Source organism: Protopterus annectens, chromosome 4.part0 (assembly GCF_019279795.1).
Source record: "Protopterus annectens isolate FY-2018-M chromosome 4.part0, PAN1.0, whole genome shotgun sequence".
In the NCBI taxonomy this organism is placed as follows: Eukaryota; Metazoa; Chordata; order Ceratodontiformes; family Protopteridae; genus Protopterus; species Protopterus annectens.
In genome coordinates, this window is record NC_056733.1 from 1210114852 (window position 1) to 1210139753 (window position 24902).

Here is a 24902-nt window from a genome sequence, read left to right on the forward strand (position 1 = left end):
GGGAGGAGCAGGCTGAGGATTTTTTGAGTAATAAATGAGTTATGTGGAGTTGTGAAAGTTGAAGTTGATGGGGGAGTTCAAGCCAGTGAAGGTTGTTTAGTGCCAAGCAGTGGTGAGAGGTATGTGGTAGGTTTGCAGCAAATTTTGCATTTTTATTGTATGCCTGTTCGAGCTTAGTAATTAAGGAAGATTGAAAAATTGTAAGGATTAGAGCAGCATACAGAAGTCTTGGAAGTAGATAAGCTTGGGCCAAGGAGAGTCTAGAGTTAGGATCTTTTTGTTCCCGCAAAGGATACCTAGTTTTTGGTTTGTTTTTTTAATGGCTTGTTGGACACGTTGTTCGAATTTCAATTGATCATCTATTATTATTCCAAGTAGCTTTGTATGGGATTCTACTTTAATGATGGTTATATTTAAGGATGAGACGGTAAAGGTGTGTTTGAGATGTGATAGAGATTTCTGGAGAAAGAGTAGAAGTTTAGTCTTTTTAGGATTTAAAATAAGCTGATTTTCAGTGAGCCATCTTTCTACAGAGAGAAAAGAGTTTTGGGTAAGAGTGTGTGAGGTTGAGAAATACTTTCAGAAGAGGGGATGAGTATAGAATCATCCACATACTAAATAAGAGTTGAGTGATAGCAAGATGTATAGAGGTTGTTGGCGAAGATGTTAAAAAGAAGAGGTCGTAGGATGGAGCCCTGGGGAACACCTGTATGGATGGGTAGGAAGGGGGAGCAGGCGGACTGCCACAATCCAAGGTTATAATGCTTTCCACACATTATACCAACTACTACACAGACAGTGACTAAAGGTAGAGGTGTCTATATTTACATCAAAAATAAATATACCTCAAGGCTGGTCAAACAGGACATTGCACTTGAGCTGCTCCATGCTCAGATCACCATGGGCAAAATCCAATATCACATCCTTGCCAGATATAGGCCCCCTCTATGACCCAGGAAACCCATACCATGTATTTAAACATATTAGAAACACTAATCATCCAACCCAATGCCATATTCATGGGCGACTTTAATAACTCCAGTATTAACTGGGAATCCAATATGACTACAAACATACAGGCACAGAGATTCCTGGATTTTGTAAACACAAACTCCATGAACCAGATAGTTGGTATACCAATCAGGATGCAGCCATACTGGATCTGGTCTTCACCAATATGGGAGAGTGCTGCACACACCCTATTGTAATGTCTTCCCGAGTAAGGTGAGACCACAAAATGGTCTGCTTTGAAGTAAAAATAAAACCTGGACCCCCAGCTAAATCTGGAATATTCAGAAACTACTCTAAGGCTAACCCCTGCTATTAAGGGATAACCAGGCAAAATACAAGCCCCCATAAACCCTGAGAACACTGCCACCTATGCAGAACTGTTCACAGAAACCCTGTACAAGCAAATTAACAGCTGCATAGAGGCAGCTATACCCACTAGGAAGAAGTACAGAACTAACTCAAAAAATAAGTCATGCTAGTACAATCACAAAATCAATATGTTGTATAACAGAAGGAAGAAAATCATAGCTAAATTTAGGAGGTGCCAAGGGTGTCAGAACCATTGAGCGATGGTGAGGGATAGCCCCCCCCACACACTCACTTTTACAGCTAGTTGGCCATGAGGCTTCAGCAATTAAAAAAAAAAAACTCCAAACACCATAATGGAAGCTTCTTCCATGCGTGCACGCCAGTGTAGAAGTCCACTCCACATGCATTTAGACCAGCATTTGGATGAGCAAGCAGAATTTAAACTTGCATTCCATGAGTGTTTTTACTGATCTTAGCTGCCAGAGAGTTATGCTGCCCCCCAAGAGTCAGAGTCATGCTTTGCTTCCAGGTAACGAGAGTTTTGGTTTTGTTGTTGCCCTAGTGGTTTTTTTGCAATGTTTCAGGTGCAGTTTTCTGCTGGTGTGTAGGAGAGTTGAATTTTCTGCTGGTGTGTAGCAGAGGTGAGTTTTCTGCTGGTGTGTAGGAATGGTGAGTTTTCTGCTGGTGTGTAGGAGAGGCAAGTTTTCTGCTGGTGTGTGTGTGTGTGTGTGTGTGTGTGTGTGTGTGTGTGTGCCTGTGTAGGCTGAGTATTTATGAAAAACTTACAAGTGTCATGACAGTTTATACACTGAAAGAGATTATTTAAATCTTTTTAGGAGGAATGATCTCACTGATGTGAATTTATAGAAAGGAGCTAATGGACTGCAAAAGGCAACTTTCAGATTACTTAAGTTTGGACCATTTATATTACCATGATGATTAATGATGCAAAATATTGGGACTTATTTACTATGTTTTGTGTTATTGATAGATGCAGTAACTGTGAAGACTGGTAGAGATGTGTGAAGGCTGCCAGCCTAGCCAGAAAGAATTGTGAAGATAATTCTATAATTTGTAAATATGAATGTTGAACTACAAGCTTGTTTTTTTTAAATGAAAGAATGTGCTGTGAAATGTTGAACTTAAAACAATGTGGCAACATTGCCCTCTGCTGTAAAGAAAGCTAAGTTAAGCATTTCTTGTTGGTCCTTTGAAATTAAAATTATTTCATGGCTGCCTTTGATGTTTACAATTCGGCTCTGGCCGGGCTAGATGAAGGCTTCCTGCCTATTGTTTTAAGGCTAAAGTTAATGACCAAAATTTACATGTGGAATGTCCTTTATTGCTCTAAGTGTAAAAGAATGTAAATGCAGTTTCTGTCATCCTGGGAAAACCCGGAGAGTGTGAAATGATGTAATGTTTTAGCAGAACTGCAGTTTCAATTTAAACAGTGAGAGCCAGAGATTATTAAACATTTTTGCCTTGACTATCCAACTCACAGCACTTTGCCTTGCTCTATAAGTAAGTTATTTTAGAAGTGTGTTTTCTTTTAGAGATAGCTAGAACTAGAAATATTACACTAAGTGTTTTTCTGTGATGTCAGAACTGTACTACTGATTTATTTTAAGTATTTCTGTGTGATCTCAGAACCCTTGACTAGCACTGACTGTGTAATAGAAAGTATTGTCTTGTGGTTTTAATTATTTATTATTAAATATTTAAAACCTTTTAACTGTGGCTGGTTTGTGTAGAGATTGTTTAAGTTCTAGAGCACATTGCATATTTATAGAGTTTACTGTCCAAGTCACACCAAATAAGCTTTGACTGATTTGTCACATTTACCAATTGGATAATAATATTGCACTGTAACAAATGGACACCCTTTTAAGGGCCTTTGGGTAGCTGATAAATATTAGCTAGGTGGTGGCAGGTGGTACTACCATATTGTCTGGGTAAAAGGGTTACAGCTGGAGAACCTATGCCAGCCTTCTCCAGAAGTGTCTGTGTGGTTGTGTAAACTCTGATCTCAAAGTGTGTGTGTGTCAGCTACTTGGGCAGGGACACAAAGCACTGGTTGGATAGAGAGGGTGTTGGAGATTTTAGCTTGCCCAGCTAGGCTGAGATCTGGACCCTATAGCTGTGCCAGTGGGAGTCGTTGGGGACCTGGGGAGCAAGGGAGTGACCAGCCCCGGACTGACTGTGATCTCTGTGTGCTCTTAAGGGAAATTGCACTTTACTGTGTGTATTTGTTATCCTTTTCTCATATATGAGACACCTTCTCTGGTGTTAGTGGTGAGGACTGAGGCTCCTTGATTTCTGGGCCAGGGCACGGGCGTCACAGCAACTATAATAAATAAAATATGTTTTTGTTATTCTAATATGATCTACAATTGTAATATGAAACCTTAGTTTGAACATTGAGGGTATGCAAATCATACAGGCAGCTGCCAAAATTGTTTCACTATATTATCAATAATTGTGAATTTTATAGCACACTATTATATATTGTAAAGTTGTTGCATTATGTGCTGTATACATACACTGCATGAAATCTATTTATTGTGACACTTGTTTGTTTAATAATGTATATCAGTTATGAAATATATTTCAAAATATTTTGTAACTGTGTAACAAATATAATTAAGAATTATAGGTATGGGCACCCTCTGTAAGTTATGTATTTGACTGAAATGGGGCCAATGGAAACTTACTGGAATTCAGGACTTCTTCTGTTGTGACTGATGCAAGGTACAATTTTTTTCTTATCGTGGATTTTTTTTTTCTTACTCCTTGCTTAGTGTTTAACTTGTACAACTGCTTTTTGTTAGCAAGATCCCGCAATTTTTAACGTCTTCCACACTCTCAATACTCTTTTTAGAACCTAGCAACTGCCCCCATCAGGTGGTGCACTGCTTATTTGAATGCAGGATGATTGTAAGTACTGCCCCCATGAGGTGGTGCACTGCCTATTTGAATGCAGGATGATTGTAAGTACTGCCCCCATGAGGTGGTGCGCTGCTTATTTGAATGCAGGATGATTGTAAGTACTGCCCCCATGAGGTGGTGCGCTGCTTATTTGAATGTAGGATGATTGTAAGTACTGCCCCCAACAGGTGGTGCGCTGCTTATTTGAATGCAGGATGATTGTAAGTACTGCCCCCATCAGGTGGTGCGCTGCTTATTTGAATGCAGGATGATTGTAAGTACTGCCCTCATTAGGTGGTGCGCTGCTTATCTGAATGCAAGATGATTGTAAGTACTGCCCCCATCAGGTGGTGCGCTGCTTATTTGAATGCAGGATGATTGTAAGTACTGCCCCCATCAGGTGGTGCACTGCTTATTTGAATGCAGGATGATTGTAAGTACTGCCCCCATCAGGTGGTGCACTGCTTATTTGAATGCAGGGCGATTGTAAGTCAGTTGTCCACATCTCTTGGGGGAATTTGGCAGCCCATGTTAATAAGAATACAGTTGATCTTTTGCATAAGCTTTACCATGGTGCACTTGTTTTGGCAACTTATGGTTCCTGTGCAGTGCACTTTAGTTACTAAATGCTGAGAATTTTTAAATGCATTTATTTTGTCCATTTGTCTTATTATAGAAAGTAACTGTAATAGCACATTTCAGTTTTCTTCAGTATAAATCTTGAGTGTAGAGCCTGATATACCGAAGTGTGTAACAGGAGTGTAGCCAGAGAATTTGTGTACTCATACATTCTTATTTCTGCCCCCCCAAACCACCTGGCAGTTAAAAAATTGACACATTACCCCTCCCCACACTTTACAAATGCTTGCATGACTTTCTTTCTAAAACCATGGGCAATAATTTAGACAGTTGTGGACATAGCATGACATATAAAAAGCCATGGATTCTCTAAGTAATGTTCAAAAAATTGTACTTGTGAGAGTACAAATAGTATGTCTAGCTAAACACTTGGCATACCTCTCAACTGCCCAGATATTTGCAGAATGCCCAGATTTTTGTTCTTATGTTTTTCATATGTTTATCATAAAATTGTGTTTTTATGGCAAAACACTGGCAAATCATTGAGGACTGAAGTCAGAAAATAATGGCAGACATTTGAGTTTCAGATTTCATATCCTTCATAAAATTCATGCTAATGCAAACCTTGTTATTCTGTCAACTTTCTAAGTTTGTAAGCCCAATATTTAAAAAGTGTCCCTATTCTGGGCCTTTGTCCTCCCATTATTTGTGGCTTTACCAAGATTTCTTGCTCTAAGAGGTTGACCCTAAGGTATGACTCTTGGTGTGCAATCAAATGAAGACTTTATTCCACCTGAGCAAGTCTTCCTGACATTTTGACTTATAGATCATGTAGAAGTAGCTACAACAATGTTTGCAGCACACTTTCACTGCATTGTTAAACTTTAAAATGAATGTCTAAGATTACCTTTTTGTGATTGCAGGGAGAGACAAAATCCTGAAAATTTAGTGCGTTGTCAGGTGGTTTAGTTTGGGAGGCTTCCCATTCACTCTTTAAAGTGTGTTAACAGTATTTCTCTTTTTTTTTAAAGTAGTGCATTTAAGACTATTGGGCATATAGGACCAATTAATAGCATTAATCTCTTACAGAGTAGCCAGTTTGGTAGCTTGTATGTCCACCGTAATAGAGGCTTTAGAGGTAAACTTGTGGCACTTTATTTGTAGTTGAAACAATGAAATATAAAGTTGTTTGCTAACAGCAATCTCTTCATTAGTTATAGATTCCTTTAATGTGGAATTATTTAGTTGACTACTTCTGCAGAGATTTTGCATATTTACTGATATTAGTGTAAAGACAGAAGTCTGAGTGGCCTTTTATGGTTGAAATTTTCTGAAATTGGTAGTTTGGTCATTATTTGTTCATACATTTTGTTTCATTGCTTACTATAAGACTGTTCAAAACTACAAATTTAAAGCACATTCTAACAAGTGGTGCTGTATTATACAAGGAATATAATTTAATGCAATCAGGTAGGTGAATCAAAGAACACATATATGTATGCATGGCTCTAATAATGTGTAAGGAGCCTATGGTTTGAAAACAACCCAAAGGTAAGCTTAGTCCTCGCTGGCCAGATGCAAAATGAATGTGGGTTTTCATGCCGTTTCAATGAATGTGGGTTTCAAGGGCAGAAAAGTTTACTGCTCATGATAAGTCTGTTTTCATTGCGAAACTGTATTGTTTGTTTAGCAAATGGCTCAATATTTGTGCTATTTTACTTCAGTCACTAAGTGCCCCTTTCGACCTCCGCCCCCCAGTCTTCAACAGCTTCTAGTGCCTATGGAAGGTGCAGCATACAGCATGATAAAAGCACTCTCATCAAACTAAGCAAACATCTCAGAGAGCAAATAAAGTCTATCCGAGCCAAATTTGAGGTGAGTTCACCTCCTACTCTGAGGATAACTACAAGGCATTGGACAGCACAGTGGTGCAGCGTTAGTGTTGTCGCCTCACAGCAAGAGGTTCTCCAGTTCGATTCTCAGCTGTGGTGCCTTCTGTGCAGAGTCTGCATATCCTCCCTGCATTCGTGTGGGTTTTCTCTGGGTGCTCCAGTTTCCTCCCACATTACAAAGACATGCATCTGGAGCCTTTCTCCCCAGGCCTCTTCTGAAAAATGGCTTTGTTCCAAGTTGGACTTTCCCAGTTAAATAAATAAAGGCATTCTTTAGCTATGTCCACATCCTCAAAAGCAATGCACAGTTGTGTGCAGAGCTCATTGTTAATGGAGCCACCTACACTGAACCAGATGATATAGCAAACCTAATGGCCGATAAATTCAGCTCCAACTTTACCCCTCTCTTCCCCGCAACATTACCTCAGGAAATACCATCAAATATAACTTCCCCTGCTATTACTAGGGAACAGGTCCTTAATGCTCTCACTAAGGCCAAGAACGCTGCAGCAAAGGGCCCAGACAATATCCCAAGATGCCTTCTAAATAGCATGAAACATGACCTATCAGGGCCTCTGAAATTGCTATTTAACTATAGCCTCCAAACAGGCTTCATGCCTCATGAATGGAGAACAGCAACAGTCATCCCTCTGCACATCTACAGACCCTGGAAATTATAGATCCATAAGTCTCACTAGTCTTATATGTAAAGCCATGGAAAGCATTATCATGAAAATGATCAATAGTGATATAGCAAACCTCCAGACACTGGACCCAACCCAGTTTGGTTTAGTTAAGGGAAGATCATGCCTGCTTAACCTGGTGGATTTTTCTGAGAAGGTCACCAAAGCAATGGATGAGGGCAAAATAGTTCATACTGCCAACCTTGACATGGCCAAGGCATTTGGCACAATACCTGACTTGGGCATTGTTGACAAACTTATGAGGTTAGGTACAAACTCATATGTTACCCGGTGGATAGCTTACTGGCTCACAGACAGGATCCAGGAAGTTAGAGCTGGGGAGTGCACCACTACAAAGAGGCCAGTCACAAGTGGAGTCCCTAAGGGATCAGTCCTTGGACCGCTCCTTTTTGGCATTTACTTCTCTGAAGTCATGGCCAATGTCAGTGGTCTCTAGATGACTAAACCTGCAGATGACTGCTAATTTGGAGCTGTCATTGAATCTCACACTGACACAAATGCTCTCCAGGAGCGGCTGACACAGAAAAACAACCTGTGTCAGAGTCATGGACTAAAACTAAATGTCAAGAAATGCATAATCGTATCCTTTGGGAAGTCATCCACCCCTGGTAACTATCATAATGACAACACACCCCTTAGAGTTCACCCAGTAGTCAGGGATTTAGGGACACACATAGATAGTAATGTAACCTTTGACCATCATGTATCTACAGTAGTGAGGCAATTGTTCCATGTTGTGCAACTTATAAACAAAGGTATGGCATCTAAGTCCAAGGAAGTCATTGCTCCAGTGTATTCAGCATTCATCAGACCTCTCGAGTACAATGCCCCCTTTGATATGTACCTAACCAGGCATATCCAACAATTGGAATGTCCACAGAGGTTCCTCACTAAAATAATACAGGGCTTAAGTAAAATGTCCTATACAGACTGCCATAAGGCTCTATCCCTATATTCTGTCTCCCACAGGCTTTTGAGGGGAGATCTATGCCTGACATACAGGGCATTGTCAGGCCCAATCTGATGGACATGCATATCAGCAAAACAAATAGTACCAGAATTACCCATTCTAAAGACATAAACCTTGCCTGTGATATAAATAGGTCCTGCTGGAAAGACAGGCATGTATCCCACAGATTACCCCATCTCTGGAATAGGCTCCTCATCCATGTGAAGCAGAATTACTCCCTAACCCAATCCAAGTGCAACCTGGACAATTGGATGGGGAGCTGGAAGTTTATCCCTGGTTTGGCACCTATGTCTTTAATGGACACAGACAACCTGTACATAGTTCATCTTCCAGGCCCTAGCTTGTAAATGTTTGAACTCCCAAGCCCCTGATTACACTTATTAAGGGTATCAGAAGTTGTCAGAAATTTGTGATGCACAGCTAGGCTTAAAAAGGCCCTGGTGGTCATTAGCCTAGTAAACAGCTATGAACCAATGAAACTATGAACCTATCTGACATATTGAAGCCTGTTTGAGAGATAGCTGAAAAAACATTCAAGAGTGGAAGCTGAGAGATTCAGATTCGCTAATTTGATTAGGAGTTTAGAATGGGATACATTGTCAAAGACTTTTGACAGGTCTAAGAATAGACATGAGACAAGTTTGTTATTAACACAAGCTTCAGCTGTTGTATGAGTGAAAGATAAAGGGGCTGTAGTAGTGGTATGGTCTGGATGGAAACCATGTTGAGTAGGTGTCAGAAGGTTTTCTTGGATTAGAAATTTGAGCAGCTGTGTGTGAATACATTTTGTGATGATTTTTGATAGAGTGGAAATAATAGCTATGGGTTTAAAGTTAGAAGGGTCAGTGGAGTTGCCTCCTTTGTGTAGGGGTCTTGTATAGAAAGCTTTCCAGATATCAGTAACAGTGACTTCACAAATAGATCTAATAATAAGCATAAAAACTGGATAGGCTACAGATTCAGCTACAAGTTTGAGAAGGGGGTAGATTATCAGCAGAAGGAGAACATGGTTTTAGTTTTTGGAGGAGAGATTTTATATAAGAGGTGGGGATGAGTTTAAGAGAGAAAAGGGTGTTGTTTGGGGAAGGACAGTGACGTGGGAGTCCTTGTCTGTCTTGGTCATTTTATGTATAGTCAATGGAGTACTGGTTGAGGAGGGAGGCAGTGTCCTGTGCTGAATTTTTAGGGTAAGAATTAGGAGTTTGAGGGTTTCTGGGGTGAAGGACAGAGATGATAGTTCTCCAGAAGTATTTGGGATTAGAGTGATGGATAGTTTGAGATTTATAGCAAAATTGTTTCTTGTTATTGTAGAATTGTTTTGTTTTTTTTGTACAGTTTCTTAGTTCTTCAAAAATGTGATGCTGAGTAGGGGATTTGGATATTAGCCATGTTTTCCAAGTAGAATCTCTCTGGTGCATAAGCAGATGAGCATCTTTTGTAAGCCCGGGGTGCATAATTTGATTTTATCCTGATTTTCCGAAGGGGTGCTAGCTTACTGAGGATGTCTAGGAAGATGTGGTTGAATTTTAACACAGCATCATTAAGAGGAAGACTATGCAGGCTGGACCAATTTATTGATGAGAGTCTTTCATTAAATGCTGCGGAGTAGAAGCTAGAGAGTTTACAGCAGTCTTTATAAATATGAAGTCTGGTTAGTTGTGGAGAGTGTCTTTGGGTATAAATGGGTAGATGGTCGCTTAAGGTGTCAGGAAGTATACTAAGGTTGTGATAAAAGTGTGGGTCAGTAGTCAGTATCCATTCAAAGATAGTGTCAGAATTGGAATGTTTATTCAAGTGAGTTGGGGTTGTGATGAGCTGGCTAAATACAAAGAGATTGATGCTTTGGACAGGAAAGTTTGCACTAAGTGTTTTCCAGTCAATATTTACACCACCCAGAATGACAGTTTCATAGGGTATATTTTGTGAGATCCATGATGGTATGTTTTCAAGAATCGAGATGTTTTTGCCTGGTGGGATATAGATGGAAGCAATTGTGAATTTTTTATGGGTGTTTAGGTGACTGTATAGTATTAATAGTTTGGCATGATGAAATTCAGGTGGATGAGTGGATAGTGGGGAGAGGTTCAGCTGTTCAGAGTATGGCTACACCACCTCCTTTTTTTGAGATTCTATCCTGGCAATAGATATTGTAGCCTGGGGTAAAATGTCATTGCTTGAGATATGGGGTTTCAGACAAGGTTACAATATATGGAGTGCAATAGGAAATACATGTATGAAGTTCAGTGGTTTTGTTTAGCAGACTTTGTTGGTTTATAGATAGAATGGATAAGGTTTTAGGGGATGAGTGGGAAAGGGTTAAAGAGGGGGCTGAGGAGGTTGGGGTGGAGGAAAAGGATGTAGTTTGGATAAAATGATGTAGTGATGTGGAGGGACCTGAATTAGGATGTATGTCACCAGCTAGAAGTTTTATCAGTGTTATATTAATGGAATTTATTGTACATATGCATATGCACTCCCACAGGAAGTATATTGAGTATAAAACTGTTCAAGTGTATATTTATGCATATATTTATATATATTCTTTTACTCTTATAAGGTTATTTAAGTAACAGTACCCTAGACAACGCATTTGATGAAGTACATAAGTGTGGTTATAGTACTATATTAATGAGATTTTTACTTAGTTATATACATATTATACATATAAGGGGATGGGATAAACAAATGGAATAAGTATAAAATGTATTTTACATTTGTTTATAAGTTTAGAATTTTTCTATTCCCACACATTTTATTAGTACAATATTAACTACAGTAATAATAGGCAAACATGTGAATGCATATGGCTCATATGCATTTATATGGAACGAAGTTTCAAGTGTAATTTGTTAACATATTTTTCATGTTTATTCTTATATTTTACATTAAATATGAGCTAATTGTATAGGAGTTCATGTTGATTGACACATAGTAACTAATGAGGTTTAATTACAATACTATACACTACCTTGCAAAAGTAATATTTTTAAATATTTTTACGTATATGGTAGGTACAATTTTAGGCTTTTATTTCATATGTACCACTTTTACATGTCTTTCTGAATTCGGGAGGGAGTTGGAAGAACTTTAGAGAAGATCGTTTTAATGCATTTGCTTATGACATTCTATGAGCATTTATATGTATATAAAAACTTCAGGAGGAAGGAAATGACGTGTATTATACACGGAGTACGTAAATTTATGTTGTATAAAAGGCGCTAATTTTTAAAAAAAGTTTTAACTGTTCTCTGAAGAAGCCATTGTATTTTGAGTGGCGAAAACGCGTTTTTTTACATTGTGGAAGAATAAACAAATTTTGCGTTAAGAACACTTTATACTACTAGCTGGTGTGGTCTGTGGATTTGTGAAGCTGCACTTGTTTTTTCACCAGCTAGAAGGGTAATTCTAGCAAGTAAGGTGATTTTGGAAGTGCAGGAGCTGTAGATGTAATGTTTTAGTTTGATTCTAGGAGAGATTGGGGTAAGGCAAGACTTTGGTTTTCAAGGGAAGAGTGTGAGAAAAGTTAAATAAAGAGGGAGAAATAGTGAATGAGAGGGTGATGTTGTGGTTGTTGCATGGTTGGGAGAATATTGGTGATGGTTTAAGATGCAAGAGGTTGGTGTGGTAAGAGGTGAAGTAGGAAAGGAGAAGATGTATAGGTGTTGCTTGTATGTAGAAAAACATGGTTTGGAGAGTAGTCAGTGGGAGAGAGTGTGATTCTAATATACAGAAAGTAGTTAGAAAAGAAGGATAAGTGTCAGAGAGGTAAGATTAAGGTGGACAGAAAGGTTGGCTGTAGTATTTGAGAGCAGGTGTGATGAAGGATTGATAGAAAAAGAGATAACAGTAGAGAGAGGGGAGTAAGATGGATGTAAGAAGAGATGTATTGGGGAGGGGTTTATTTGGATTTTTGGGTGGAGTGTGTTTTAAAATAGGTTGCTGATGATAGGTTGATTAGGGGGTGGAGATCAGGTGGACAGAGTATTTCTTAGGGTGTGTGGGGGTATGGGGGTAGGATAGGGTAGAGGAGGGTTGTTTTATGGTTGCAAAGTTTGAGGAAGTAGATAATTAGTTCAGCATTATTGAACTGGGAAATGGTGTGTTGTCAGGGGCTATGGTAGTGTGCTAAGGTAAAAAGGATCTACCCCATATCCTTTTTTACTGTTCCTATCAGTATGTTGTATACTGCAGCCTGGAAGAAGTATTTCCTCAACTCTGGTTTCTGGTTTTAGCTAAATTTCATTTATGGAGCAGATATCCGAGAGTGGCCAGAAATTCATGCATGTAGGTCTTTGAGTTTAATGCACATACTTCTTAGACTGATATTATTAGAGGAGCTCTACTGTGTGGTTTGTTATGTGAGTAGGTTAACCTGTTTCCTGGACCAGGGTTAGGATAAATGTCCTCCTTGATGATGCATGGAGCATGATAGGATGTGAGTAGTGGGGAAATGTTTACATTTGGCTTGTAGTAGTGTGGGTAGTGTGTGTCATGTCTGAAACATTTTCATCTAGGTAACCTTGAAAAGTAGAATGTAGGGGTGCTTGTATAGGGTGGAAGAAATTGTTACTGTGTATTCATCAGAGTCTTTTGAATATGTAAAGAAGGAGGAAAGGAAAGTAATAGGTGGCTTTGCTCAAAGCTTACCCCCATCATCATCATCATCAACCCTCTTTTACCCATTTTCTACATAGGGGCGTGGTGTCATGTCAACTGTCACCATCTCTCCCAGTTCAATGGCACTCTCCTACCTTCTTCAACAGTCATATCTGACTGTTGCAGGTCTTCTTTCACACAATCCAGCCATCTCTTTGTTGGATGCCCTAATTTCCTCTTGTCTTCTTCCTCTCTGTCCGAAATCTTCTTCACCAGATTGCTTTATGTTTTCTCATACATGTGCCTGAGCCACTGTAATCTGTTCAGTTTGACCTTCTCTGCAATTGGAGCTATTGGACTTCTGCTCTGATGTCCTCATTTCTTCTGTCCCACAGTGCATCCTACCACCCATCTCAGGCACTTCATCTCCATCACCTGTAGCTTCCTCAGTGGCTCTGCTTTGTCTGCCCAAGTTTCTGTACCATACAGTAGGGGTCTATATTATATATTCAAAGCTTCAAAATTTCGAACCTCATATGTTTGACAACATATGAGCGAAACTTGAAACCTCGAATATATAATAAAAAGGTAAAAAAAAAAAAACTTACCTTAATGGTCTGAGCAGGGGGCAAGCCCCTCTGCACCCCCACACCCCCCTACTTAAATATACCAACTCCGAGACCACACTTCAGTGTAGAAAAGGGAAATTTTCCCATTCTGCGCTTATCGAGTTGTTGCCTTTCACCTTCAAACTTTTCAAAGTTCGATCATATGGTGTCAGCCATATGACATTCGAACATTGAAACATTCAGCAATTTAATAGGGAGACTACAGTAGTACTGGTTACACCACTGTTTTGTACACCTTATTTTTCAGCTTCTTTGGCAATCTTGTGTAATACGCTACTCATGACACTCTGTGCTAGTTGGCTGTAGCCGTCTGATTCTACCTTTGATTTCCTCATTCAGACTTCCCTTCTCTTCAACTACCCCTCCCATATACTTGAAGCTGTTAACCTGTTCCACTGTATTCCCTTCTATCTGAATTCCCATCGTCTTCTGATTTCCCTGTTAACTGCCATTAAAGCTGCCTTATCTGTACTTAGTTTCATCCCATGTGTCTTAAGCTTTGCAGTCCACTCACATATAATTTCATGAAGTTCTTGTTCAGAGTCTGCTTCTAATGCCACAATATCTACATACAACAAATTTATTGATTGTCACCTCATCCTGTTTGTTAGTGTAGTAAATCACCAGCATGAACAGCAGTGGGATCAGAGATGAATCCTGATGCACATCCACTCCCACTGGGAACCCCTCTGTGAGACCAAACACTGTTCATACTTGTGTAATTGTGTCCTTGTACATAGCCTGCACTAATTCTACCAGTTTACAAAACTTTGAACTATCGCAGGATTACCCAAATCAACTTTTTTGAGGCCGTATTAAATGTGCTCTCCAAATGTAGGAATGCCCATTTGGACTATTTTCTCATCCTTAGCTGCTTATTAACTATCTGTCTCAGTGCAATCATTAAATCATTTGTGCTACATCCTGCTCTGTATATGAACTGCTCATCTTCCATTTTATTTTTTACTACTCTGCGTATTCATTTATCAATCACCCTGTCCAGAACTTTCATGCAGTGTGACAGGACTTTGATACCTCTGTACTGCCCACAGCTGTGAATCTCCCCTTTGCTCTTATACACTGGCAATAGTATGTTTATTTTCCAGTCATATGGGATGCTGCTTTCTTCCCATACTGCTATGAGTATGCTAAGCAGCAATTTCTCCAATAACTCGTCCAACATCTAGGTCATATCTACTGTGACCTCATCTGATTCTACTGCGTTCCCTGACTTCATTTTCTTTAGTATTGTTCTTACTTCTGACAGAGTGGGCTTCTCTTCTTCTTTTATCATTGCTTCACCCCATCTCTGCCATCATTTTTCATTACATATACAGTAGAGTGATACCCTCACATCCCTTAAGGCACACGTTGAAATTTAGATTGGGGCCCATAAATCTGTACCAGGCCAGACTTATTTTGCCCTTCTGGAGGGAGGAGTTCCCTATGAGGATAGATATCGGCAAGTGATTATCATCAATGCATCGATGATGCCTTGTATACTACACTATGAGGATCCTCACTCCAGCACAGCATAATCTGCTCTTCTAAAATCCAACATTGTTTTGCATTCTTAGCCTTACTGTAACTCGCCCACTCTAAACCACACAGTAGTGTGGTTAACCCCTGTTTATTAACAATACCTTAACTTAAACATCCGTTGCCATTTCATTTATCATGCTGTCCTATGCAGGTTGGATAAACCCCATCATGGTCTAACATCTCAGGCAGCTTCCAGCCCCTCCCTACTATGGAGCTGAGAATCTCTAAGTCTATTGTGAGCAACTTCAGATCCACTCTCTAACCCTCTTCCTTGGTGTGCCCTAGGAAGATTAAAATATGAATTCAGTACCTGCTCCCTCCTTCCTCTATTCTAATTGCCAGGTTAGTTAGCCTAGGTAGTGGCCCAGTATGCCACTTTGCCCCATTCTTGGTTTGCTGTTCTTTTTTTTCTGACCACATATCTGATGCTTTCTTTTACATAGGTCTACATCTGACTTCCATCTAGTCTTTCTCCATCATAAGCTACATGTAGACATCTCTGTCCCACTCCATCTCCTCAGTGGCCCATGTTTCTTTGATACCTGAAATGTCTACCATCCCATTTTGCATCACGGCTTGCAGCTCCCCACCTTTATGGAGGTGATGCTTCCTGTGTAAGCAAACAATATGGAAAAGGGGGTGCTTTATGAGGGGGGAGAGAAGGAGTTTTATGCTTGAGTGTGTCACCTATAGGGGAAAATGAGAAAAAAAGTATATGTTTAGGAATGATCTGCTCTGCCTTTAAAGAAAAATGGCATATCAAAAGCTCAAAATATAATTTCCTGTGTAGATAACTTGGTTGTAAACAGGATGGAACATACCTCTCAACCTCTTAGCACAATAAATCTGGACAAAGTAAAAAATAATGGGGACAATGGCCCAAAAATAGAAAAAACATTTAAATATCACTCTTATAAACTTGCAAAGTTGCTAGAATAAAAGGTGCTGATTTAGCATGTATTTTCTGAAGTATATAAAACCTGAAACGCAAATGTCTGACATTATTTATGACTTAAATCCTCAATGGCTTGCCAGAAAACCACAAATTTCTAAGAGAAACATTATAAATATGTGGCAAAAATCTGGAAATTTGAGAGGTATGTGATAGAACAGGAAATAATTTCTGTTCTTTCTGGTTCTTCTAGGCCAGTGATCCAGATAGAGCCTGGGCTGGTTGGTGGGCTGGCAACAGCCAAATCATTGCCTTAAGCAAGATGAGAGTAAAAATGCTGGGGGGCTTAAGTCCTAAAAACAGTCAAGAAAGAAGGTGGCTTTTAATCATTTGCAGACATTGTTGAATCAAATAGTAATCTGTACACTATTACAATTCAGTGTTGCAGAAATGGTTTGTAAAGAACAGCCTGCTCTGAAGTCTGGAGACATGCACGGCCTCCTTCATATATCATCTGCAGTAACTAGTATACATTTTTCAAATGCATTATCTCAAACTTTAGATAGTACTGAAATTTAACTTTGAGGTGCAATGAAATGGACACTCAGTAAGCATCATATGACTGTATCAGTATAAGTGTATGCAATCTGATGACAATGTAAGGTAGGAGGCCTTCTGCTAGGGAGTTTCACATGATGTCAGACAAGGTACATAACAATGACATAACGCTCTAGTGCAAAAAATGGGAACTCTTTAAACACATTCTGGAGGATGAGGTGACAATAAGAGAACAGATAGTAAGTGGATTACAAAATGGGATGCTATATATAGTTATAGCCTGAGCACAGCTTCGGTCTGTAACAGCTAAAACTAGAATGCTGAAAGTGACATGGAGGGTAAAAAAATCACAAGAATTTATTCAGATGGAACTTAAACTACCAGTCTCTGTGAGAACATAAACTAGAGAAGATTTACGTATATCTGTGAACATTCCCTTTCTAAAGCAATTAATATGTTAACAGGTATATCAGCAGAAACAGTGATTAGTATAGCTGAAGACCTTGAGAAATTAAGCACAAACATTAAGAGATCTTAAAGATACCAGAGAAAAATGTCCTGTGGGAAGCTTTATTCCTTATTCAAAGGAACCCATTAATTGTCTTATTTCTTGCATAATGTCCTCTAATAGGTTAGCAACAGCAATGTAATATGAAGTTAGCAACATCATAATTAATTTGTGTGCATGTATAAAGAACAAAACTTGAACACAAAAAAAAAATGAAATTCATCTATCCCAGTCTGTGATAGCATTCTGGATTAGCACTATGTGGTGAGCTACAGTATTACATTAATGTTATTCTTGTCTGAGCATCAAGTGTTGTAATCTCTCTGTAGATATAACCTTTACCTCTGTATGAAGACTGTAGAGTGACTACAGTGATCCAAAGTGGTAACTTTACACAAACAGCATGGCAGCACATATTGACAGGTAAAACATCAGTACTGGTAGGGTCCAATCTGAGCAGTTGTGAATAAGAGTCTACCAGAACTGATCTTTTACCTGTGAATGAAAGCTATTTATGAATATATGTATTTTATATATATATATATATATATATATATATATATATATAGCTACATCTATCTAAACTATATATATATATATATATATATATATATATATATATATATATATATATATATATATATATATATATATATATATATTTATGAATAGCTTAAACATTATCCAGGGAAAGTCTAACAATGTTATATAATTGATTTTTAATACATTCGAGTTGAAAGTATGTAGAACATATAGTAAAAAGCATGTATTTATTTATTATTTTTATTTATTTGACATTTGTTAACTAGGTTAGTCTGACTGGGCAATAAGCCCTTTTTCAGCAGAGGCCCGAGGAGAAAAGCTCCAGACATATAAGACATACACAGATACGTATCAGGTTAATAAGGATAAAAAGATACTTGTATGGTATACAATCAGCAAATAATCATAAGAATTAAATAGCTGTATTACAGTAAACAGTAAGTATACAGTTAGCAGTTGGCACATACCTACAGGATAAAAATACGTGAAGTGCATTAACTATAAAGATTTGACTGAGAGAGGACAGGTTGATTTTTAGCAGAAAGTCTGTAAGAGGAAGATAAATATTAGTGGGATAGTCTCGGAAATAGCAATATTAATGGAGCTAGAGGAGGTATGGGTCAATTAGGACTACTGCAGGAGCAAGTCCATGATTTAAGCATGTGATCTTTTAGCATTTTTTTGAAACTGGAACTGTAATTTGGATATACTAAGACCACATTTTCTGTAGTCGGTATGAATATTAACCCAGGGTCTCTCCTGGAAAGAGGCCATAAGCTTAATGGGACTAACCTGGTCAACAAAACAGAAACACAATAAATGAAATATTTATAAAGAAGTATAAGACCATATAGGAACTATGAACAAAACATAGATAAAGTGACCGGAGTGGGCCTAATGCAGCAGTATGGGAAAAGACAGGAAAAGCATAAACTCTAGAAAACTAATTTGTGGTGAACAGTTGTCCTTGCTCAGTACTACAAGTACTTGGGTAGCTCATGCTTTGAGGTTCCTTTTATAGGCAGTGCTCCTGAAGTCTTCCCTATTAGAAAAATAACACATCCATTTTAAAAGTATAGATAAGCCAAAAGGCACACCAGTTGCTTCTGTAAAGGCAACAACCTGTCATTCCCTGTCAGGCTAAAGCTAGTTTCACTGTTCACAGTTCTAGACTTACCTATTTGTCTTCCATTCACATACCGCTCGTTCTTGTAGTCTGCTAAAAGGAAGGTAACCCTTAAGAATCTGCTAAATGCAATATAACTAAGTAAATAAATATAGCAAGATGATAAAACTGCAAAAAGAAAAACTGAAGTGCTATAAAAATCCCTTTTGCGGATTTGGTCCTTTATAAGAGCACAACTATTAAATGAAGGTTTTCTGAATTTGGTTGAAAAAGTAAATGCACAGATGTTAGTGAGTTTAAATGCAATACTTTTTATCTTTAATAGTAGTAATGAAGGTAGATCACAGATAATAGTGCAGTTAAAGATGAATACATTTGATCACATAGCCCAATTGATTACCAACAGGAACTTTTGCAAATCTTTATTTTTTGTGGGAAATTTGTGACCCCCTGCCTGCATACAAGACAGACCCATACATAACCTTCATAATTATTAAGATGGTCAGCAGACCTTAGGAAAAGCTATAATTAAGACACTGAAGACTATTCAGCAGGCTTGGATGAAACAAGCTTTGCTCAGCTAGTGACAAGTCTACAAGAAGAAAGACAAAGACAGCACTGTTCTTTCTCAAATAATATAATAAAACATCATATTTCAAAGTTCATTTAACACAAATTAAAAGCTGAAAAAAGAGACAACAAAGCAATATTTTACTTTACTTCTCAGTCTTAAAGAAATATCACTGTGAAATGTTACCATAAATTTTCCTTCAGGAAGTCACAATTTGTTCATAAAAGTAACAACATCAGTTCATTTCTTTTTTTATGACTATAGCCCACTAGCAAATCCTACAGATGTATTTGATAAAGTTAACAATATTCTATATAATTAGAGAAGTTTCAGCATAGGTTGCAAGGCCGTTTTATCCAATCATTCACACAAGAAGGCACACAGCTTTCCCACCTCAACTAGAATAGAAAGTAACAGTATGGGGGTGAAGTGTGCAAAGGTAAGATAGGAATTAACTATTGTGCACTTCTTTTGAAAGAAAAATTGTCAAAGATAGTACAAAAAATACTAATAAAAATGTATAACCTTATTAACACAAACAAACAAACATTTAGGACAGATTGTCTAGCATCTATCCTTCCACTTTTTTCAGCTGCAGAGTGATTACAGTTCCTGAAGAGTCAATGCTTATTATTTGTGAGCATACCTTAGGCAAGATCATATTATTACTTTAAATATATTAATCCTCTGGAATGTTGCCTTATTGAAAAGACAGCTAGGAACTTACCCCCCCCCCCCGTATATTGTAGTTTATACAGCACAAAAGCTGAAACACAGAAAGAGAGAAACCTGTGGCTTAAATACATAATCAGTGTCTCTGAAATAGGTCACATAAAGAGAGAAGAAACAAACGTAAAACAAAACTATGTCACTAAGGTACCAGATTTATACAGCATTCAAGCCAAGGAGACATTGTCACAGTTTAGCTCATAAAGCCAAGCAAACAACAGGTTAAAAAGAAAATACTGAATAAACAGTAAGATAGAGATACTGTGCTACTCTCTGCCCAGGCACTCAAAACCTTGTTACTTCTTTATTTCTGCCAATTGCAGAAAACTTAAAAGACTGAATTTCAGTAAAACTGACATGCCCCTCTGCAATCATTTTCTCTACCTGTTAAAGGCTCCAAATGATACAAATTATTTTCTAATACTTTTGATTGTGGGACCATAACAAAGTCATACTATAGAAAAATAAGGATATGTTCAACAAATGAACATATGCAAGCATTATGACACATGCATTGAAAACTACTGTTAAATAACATAAATATAATAGAACATGATTGTCAAATGCAACAGAACACTGCTTTGCTTTCATTAAATTTTAACATGCTTATGTCTGGAGATGCAACTCATTCCACATTTTGAAGACCATCACTGAACGCCTGGTTATCTACCCACCTTTATATCTCTGTACATTCCATTATAGTAGCTTTAGGTATGAAAACTCTTACATTGCCTTCCGCACTGCCTTCCTTTTCTTTATGTTTAAATATATGGATTTATTTGATGATCCGGTGACTAGGCTAGTCAATAGACTCATAACAGTCTATGGGCCTCATGAGAATATACTTGCCTTTGCTAATTTTGTAAATTTCATCATTTGATATGAGTCTATTATACCAATCAAATACAGGGTTTTTGATTACTTCATGAAAGTGAGAAGATGGCTATGTTTATGGGTAACTGCCTGCCACTACCATTAAGTAAAGCTACAACAACCAGAAAGCTGTCCCTCAAAGGTTGTGGATAGACTGAAGGGAATAACACATCCAAGTGTGAGAATATAGATTTCAATAACTTTCATGTGAAGGAATAAGGCTTAAGATAGTAATGAATTAACTCAACATATAAAAATTTGGCTAAAATCAGTTATTACTATTTATGTGTGTTACAAATGTAGTTAAGATACTAATCCTTAGTGGACGCCTTCCTTCACCTCAAATGATGTCTAGATACAAAGAAAATAGAATTGACTTCAACAACTGGTAATTAACACAGAGGACTAAAGGTCTGACTTGTTAACGAGCTTCTTCCTGTGGCCCAGGTGCATGGTTTGAATCTGTCCACCTTCATTTACCTATTGATTGACCTTCAGCAAGTCATTTAGCTAGATAGTGTTTTGAGGCAATTGGGCATTTAGACTATGCTCTTTAATGGCCTCCTAGATTGCATGCTTAGTAACTATAAACCTGTGTTTTTTTTGCCAGCCATTCCCTATTATGTAGCTGATTTTGTTCAGGAAATGTTATGGCAAGATCATCAGCACACCAATTTTACAACCACAAAGGGGCCATTCACTAGTACAATCCATCACAGCATGGTGCTGCGACCACACCTTTTTGGCATCCACTTCTCTGAAGTCAAGGTCAACTTCTGGTTGATCAAGTTTGCAGATGACAGCAAAGTAAGCGCAGTCATAGAATTCCTCAAAGACACAAATTCCCTCCAAGAAGGCCTCCTACAGGCTAATAACTCATGCCAGAGCCATGATCTAAAACTTAATGCCACGAAATGCATAATAGTATACTTTTGGAAGACTGCTACCACTGGAAACAACCATATTGATAATACGCCTCCAAGATTAGATCCAGTAGTCAGGGATTTAGGATCATATGTAGACAGTAACCTGACCTCTGTCTATCATGTGTCTGTGGTAGTCAGGAAATCATTCTATGTTGTTCAGCTTATAAGCAGTGATATAGTATCTACGTAGAACTAAGGGTGTCATTGTTCTATTGCAGTCAGCCCTCGTCAGACTAGTCAATGAATATAATGCCCCCCATTAAGTATGTACTGGACCAGACCTATGCAACAACTGGAGCATCCACAAAGGTTCCTCACAAAAAGTATACAAGGTATAAACAACATATCCTATGGTGACCACCTAAAAGCCCTGTTCCTGTACTCAGTCTCCTACAGACTGCAGAGAGGTGATCTATGTCTGGCCTTTAGGCTCACATTGTGGATGTACAAAGCCAGCTGGATAAGAATTGTATGCCTGTAATTGTAATAAGCAATGAAAACAATGGGATTAATAAGACTAATGGTGATGAAGATCATTCCTTTCTAACACTTGATAGAGCAGATATTACTGAATTAGACATTGCAGATTTTTCAGATCTGGTCAGAAAAGATATTCTTGTAATTGGAGATTTGGGACGGTAGCCTAATGGTTAAGGTGTTTGCCTTACAACCACAAGGTACATGTTTGAATCTCCCAGGGAATTACTGACTAGGCTTAAAATGGCTCGCAAGGGCAGTTAGCCTAGTACTAACTTATGAACCTATAATTCTCAATTATTAGAGGAACTCATATTTGCATTGAAGATAATGAACACAAATAGTGTTATGCTTGCCAGGAGCAAAAATAGAGGATGTGAGACAAGCCTTAGAATGCCTTTATCTAAGGAAGTATGGATCTCTTTTTATTCATGTCAGTACAAATGATCTCATCCACAAGGACTCTCTGACTGTTAGTAGGGAACTTACTGCCCTCTTAATATAGCTTGTACTAGTGTTAGGACATACTTTTCACACATCACATATAGAAAGGAGAATCGTGCATGAAAAGATTTTTGGGGTAAATACCTACACAAAAAATGTCCCTTTTAAAAAAATGAAAATGTGTAGAACATCCAAGCCTAATTTTGGACACACGTGTTTAGACAGGATGGCATACATTTGTCAAGATCAGGGAAGATAATTTTTGCAGCAGATATTTTGCAATATTTGACAAACACAAGGCAAGATTTTTGCCAGGACAAAAATTAAACAGTTCACAGATAACATTTGATGCATCTCTGATGGTTATTATTGCTAGGAGGTTTAATAATAAAGTTTTATTGTTGGAAAATTTGTTACATTCCCTCAAGACTGATGTTGTTATTGTTTGTAAAACACAGGTAAAGAACAATGACTGGAAAATAGTTCTGTCAGGGTATAAATGTTTTTACTGTAGCAGACATTCTAACAACAAGAATCAAGTAGACGTGTTATTATGGGGATTAAAGATAGTTATAAGATTTGTGATTATTACATGTTCAATGATAATGCCAATAATCTAGATTGTGTGTCACTGGGACAATAAAATACAACCCTGGAACATATAACAGCTGATGACCTGGAGGAATTAATACGTTTATTGCAAGAAACACAGAAGGGAAGAATAATAGTGGCTGGGGACTTTAATTTACCCGAAACAGACTGGAATAATATTGATTCAACAACATTAGTAAAGAAATTATTCACAATGTATGTTTATGAACAGCAGTTTCTTCAGATTGTAATAAAAAAATACCAGGGAAAGGAATATACTAGAATTTGTTTGTGTTCCTAAAGAAAGTGATGTTATGATGATGGCACAGTGGTGCAGTGATAGCACTGTCACCTCACAGCAAGAGGTTTTCTGGTTCAATTCTTGGCTGGGGTGCCTTCGATGTGGAGTCTGCATGTCCTCCTTGCATTCATGTGGGTCTCCTCTGGGTGCTCCAGTTTCCTCCCACATTTCAAAGACATGCATCTGGAGCATTTCTCCCTGGGCCTCTGCTGAAAATTGGCTCGTTCCAAGTCGGACTTTCCCGGATAACAAATGTAAAGTAAATAAATATTATTTCATGTTAAGTTTTACCACCATTGATGTACAGTGATGATGGGGTTATAAAGGTTAATTTGTTGCTAGATAATTCTGCCAAACTGAAATGTAAACCAATGCACTGAAGATTAATTACAGATTATATGGAAGCAAAACAGTCACTATATAAAACCAATTGGATGATATGTTCAGTGGAAAAACTGCAGAAGGAATGTGTTTTGAAAGACAAATTGTTTGAGTGCAAAAAAAGAGGTCAAACTACAAATTTAAAAACTGAAATAAACAAGCTGGACAAACAAATAGTGTTAAACAGGATTAAGAAAAATTTGAAGAAAAATTTTATAAAGACATTGAGTAAAATAGGAAGTAATTTTATAGATACATAAGATGTGGAAGGAGTAAAGACATACAAACTGATAAACTGTGTGTGGATTCTAAAATTTATTCTCAGACACAACAGATTATAGATATACTTACAACATCTTATGCAAAATAGTTTGGCTCCACAAAGTGGGTGATGAGTTGTTCTAGTGATATCCAGGTAACCTCAGATACTGGAAACAAAATAGATTATATTGAAAAAATATACAAATTGGATCCAAAGAAAGCACTGGGAGGAGATGGAATAAGTAAAAATAATCTGAGAACACTTCAACAAGAACTTATAGCACCATTATATCTATTATTTACTAGGCCATATAAATATGGGAGATTCCGCAAGATTGGGGGCATGAGCTTACTAAACATGTCTTTAATGGAAAGGGAAGTAGGACAAACCCAGAGCCATACAGACCCTTAAGTCTACTTTCATGTTGTGGAAAAATAATGGAGAAGACAATATTGGATAAGTTATTTTCAGAATTGGAAAGGTTGGGGCTTGAAACCATGCATCAATATGCATATGTAACATGATGTTCTATAACAATATAATAACAGCTATGAATGAAAAAT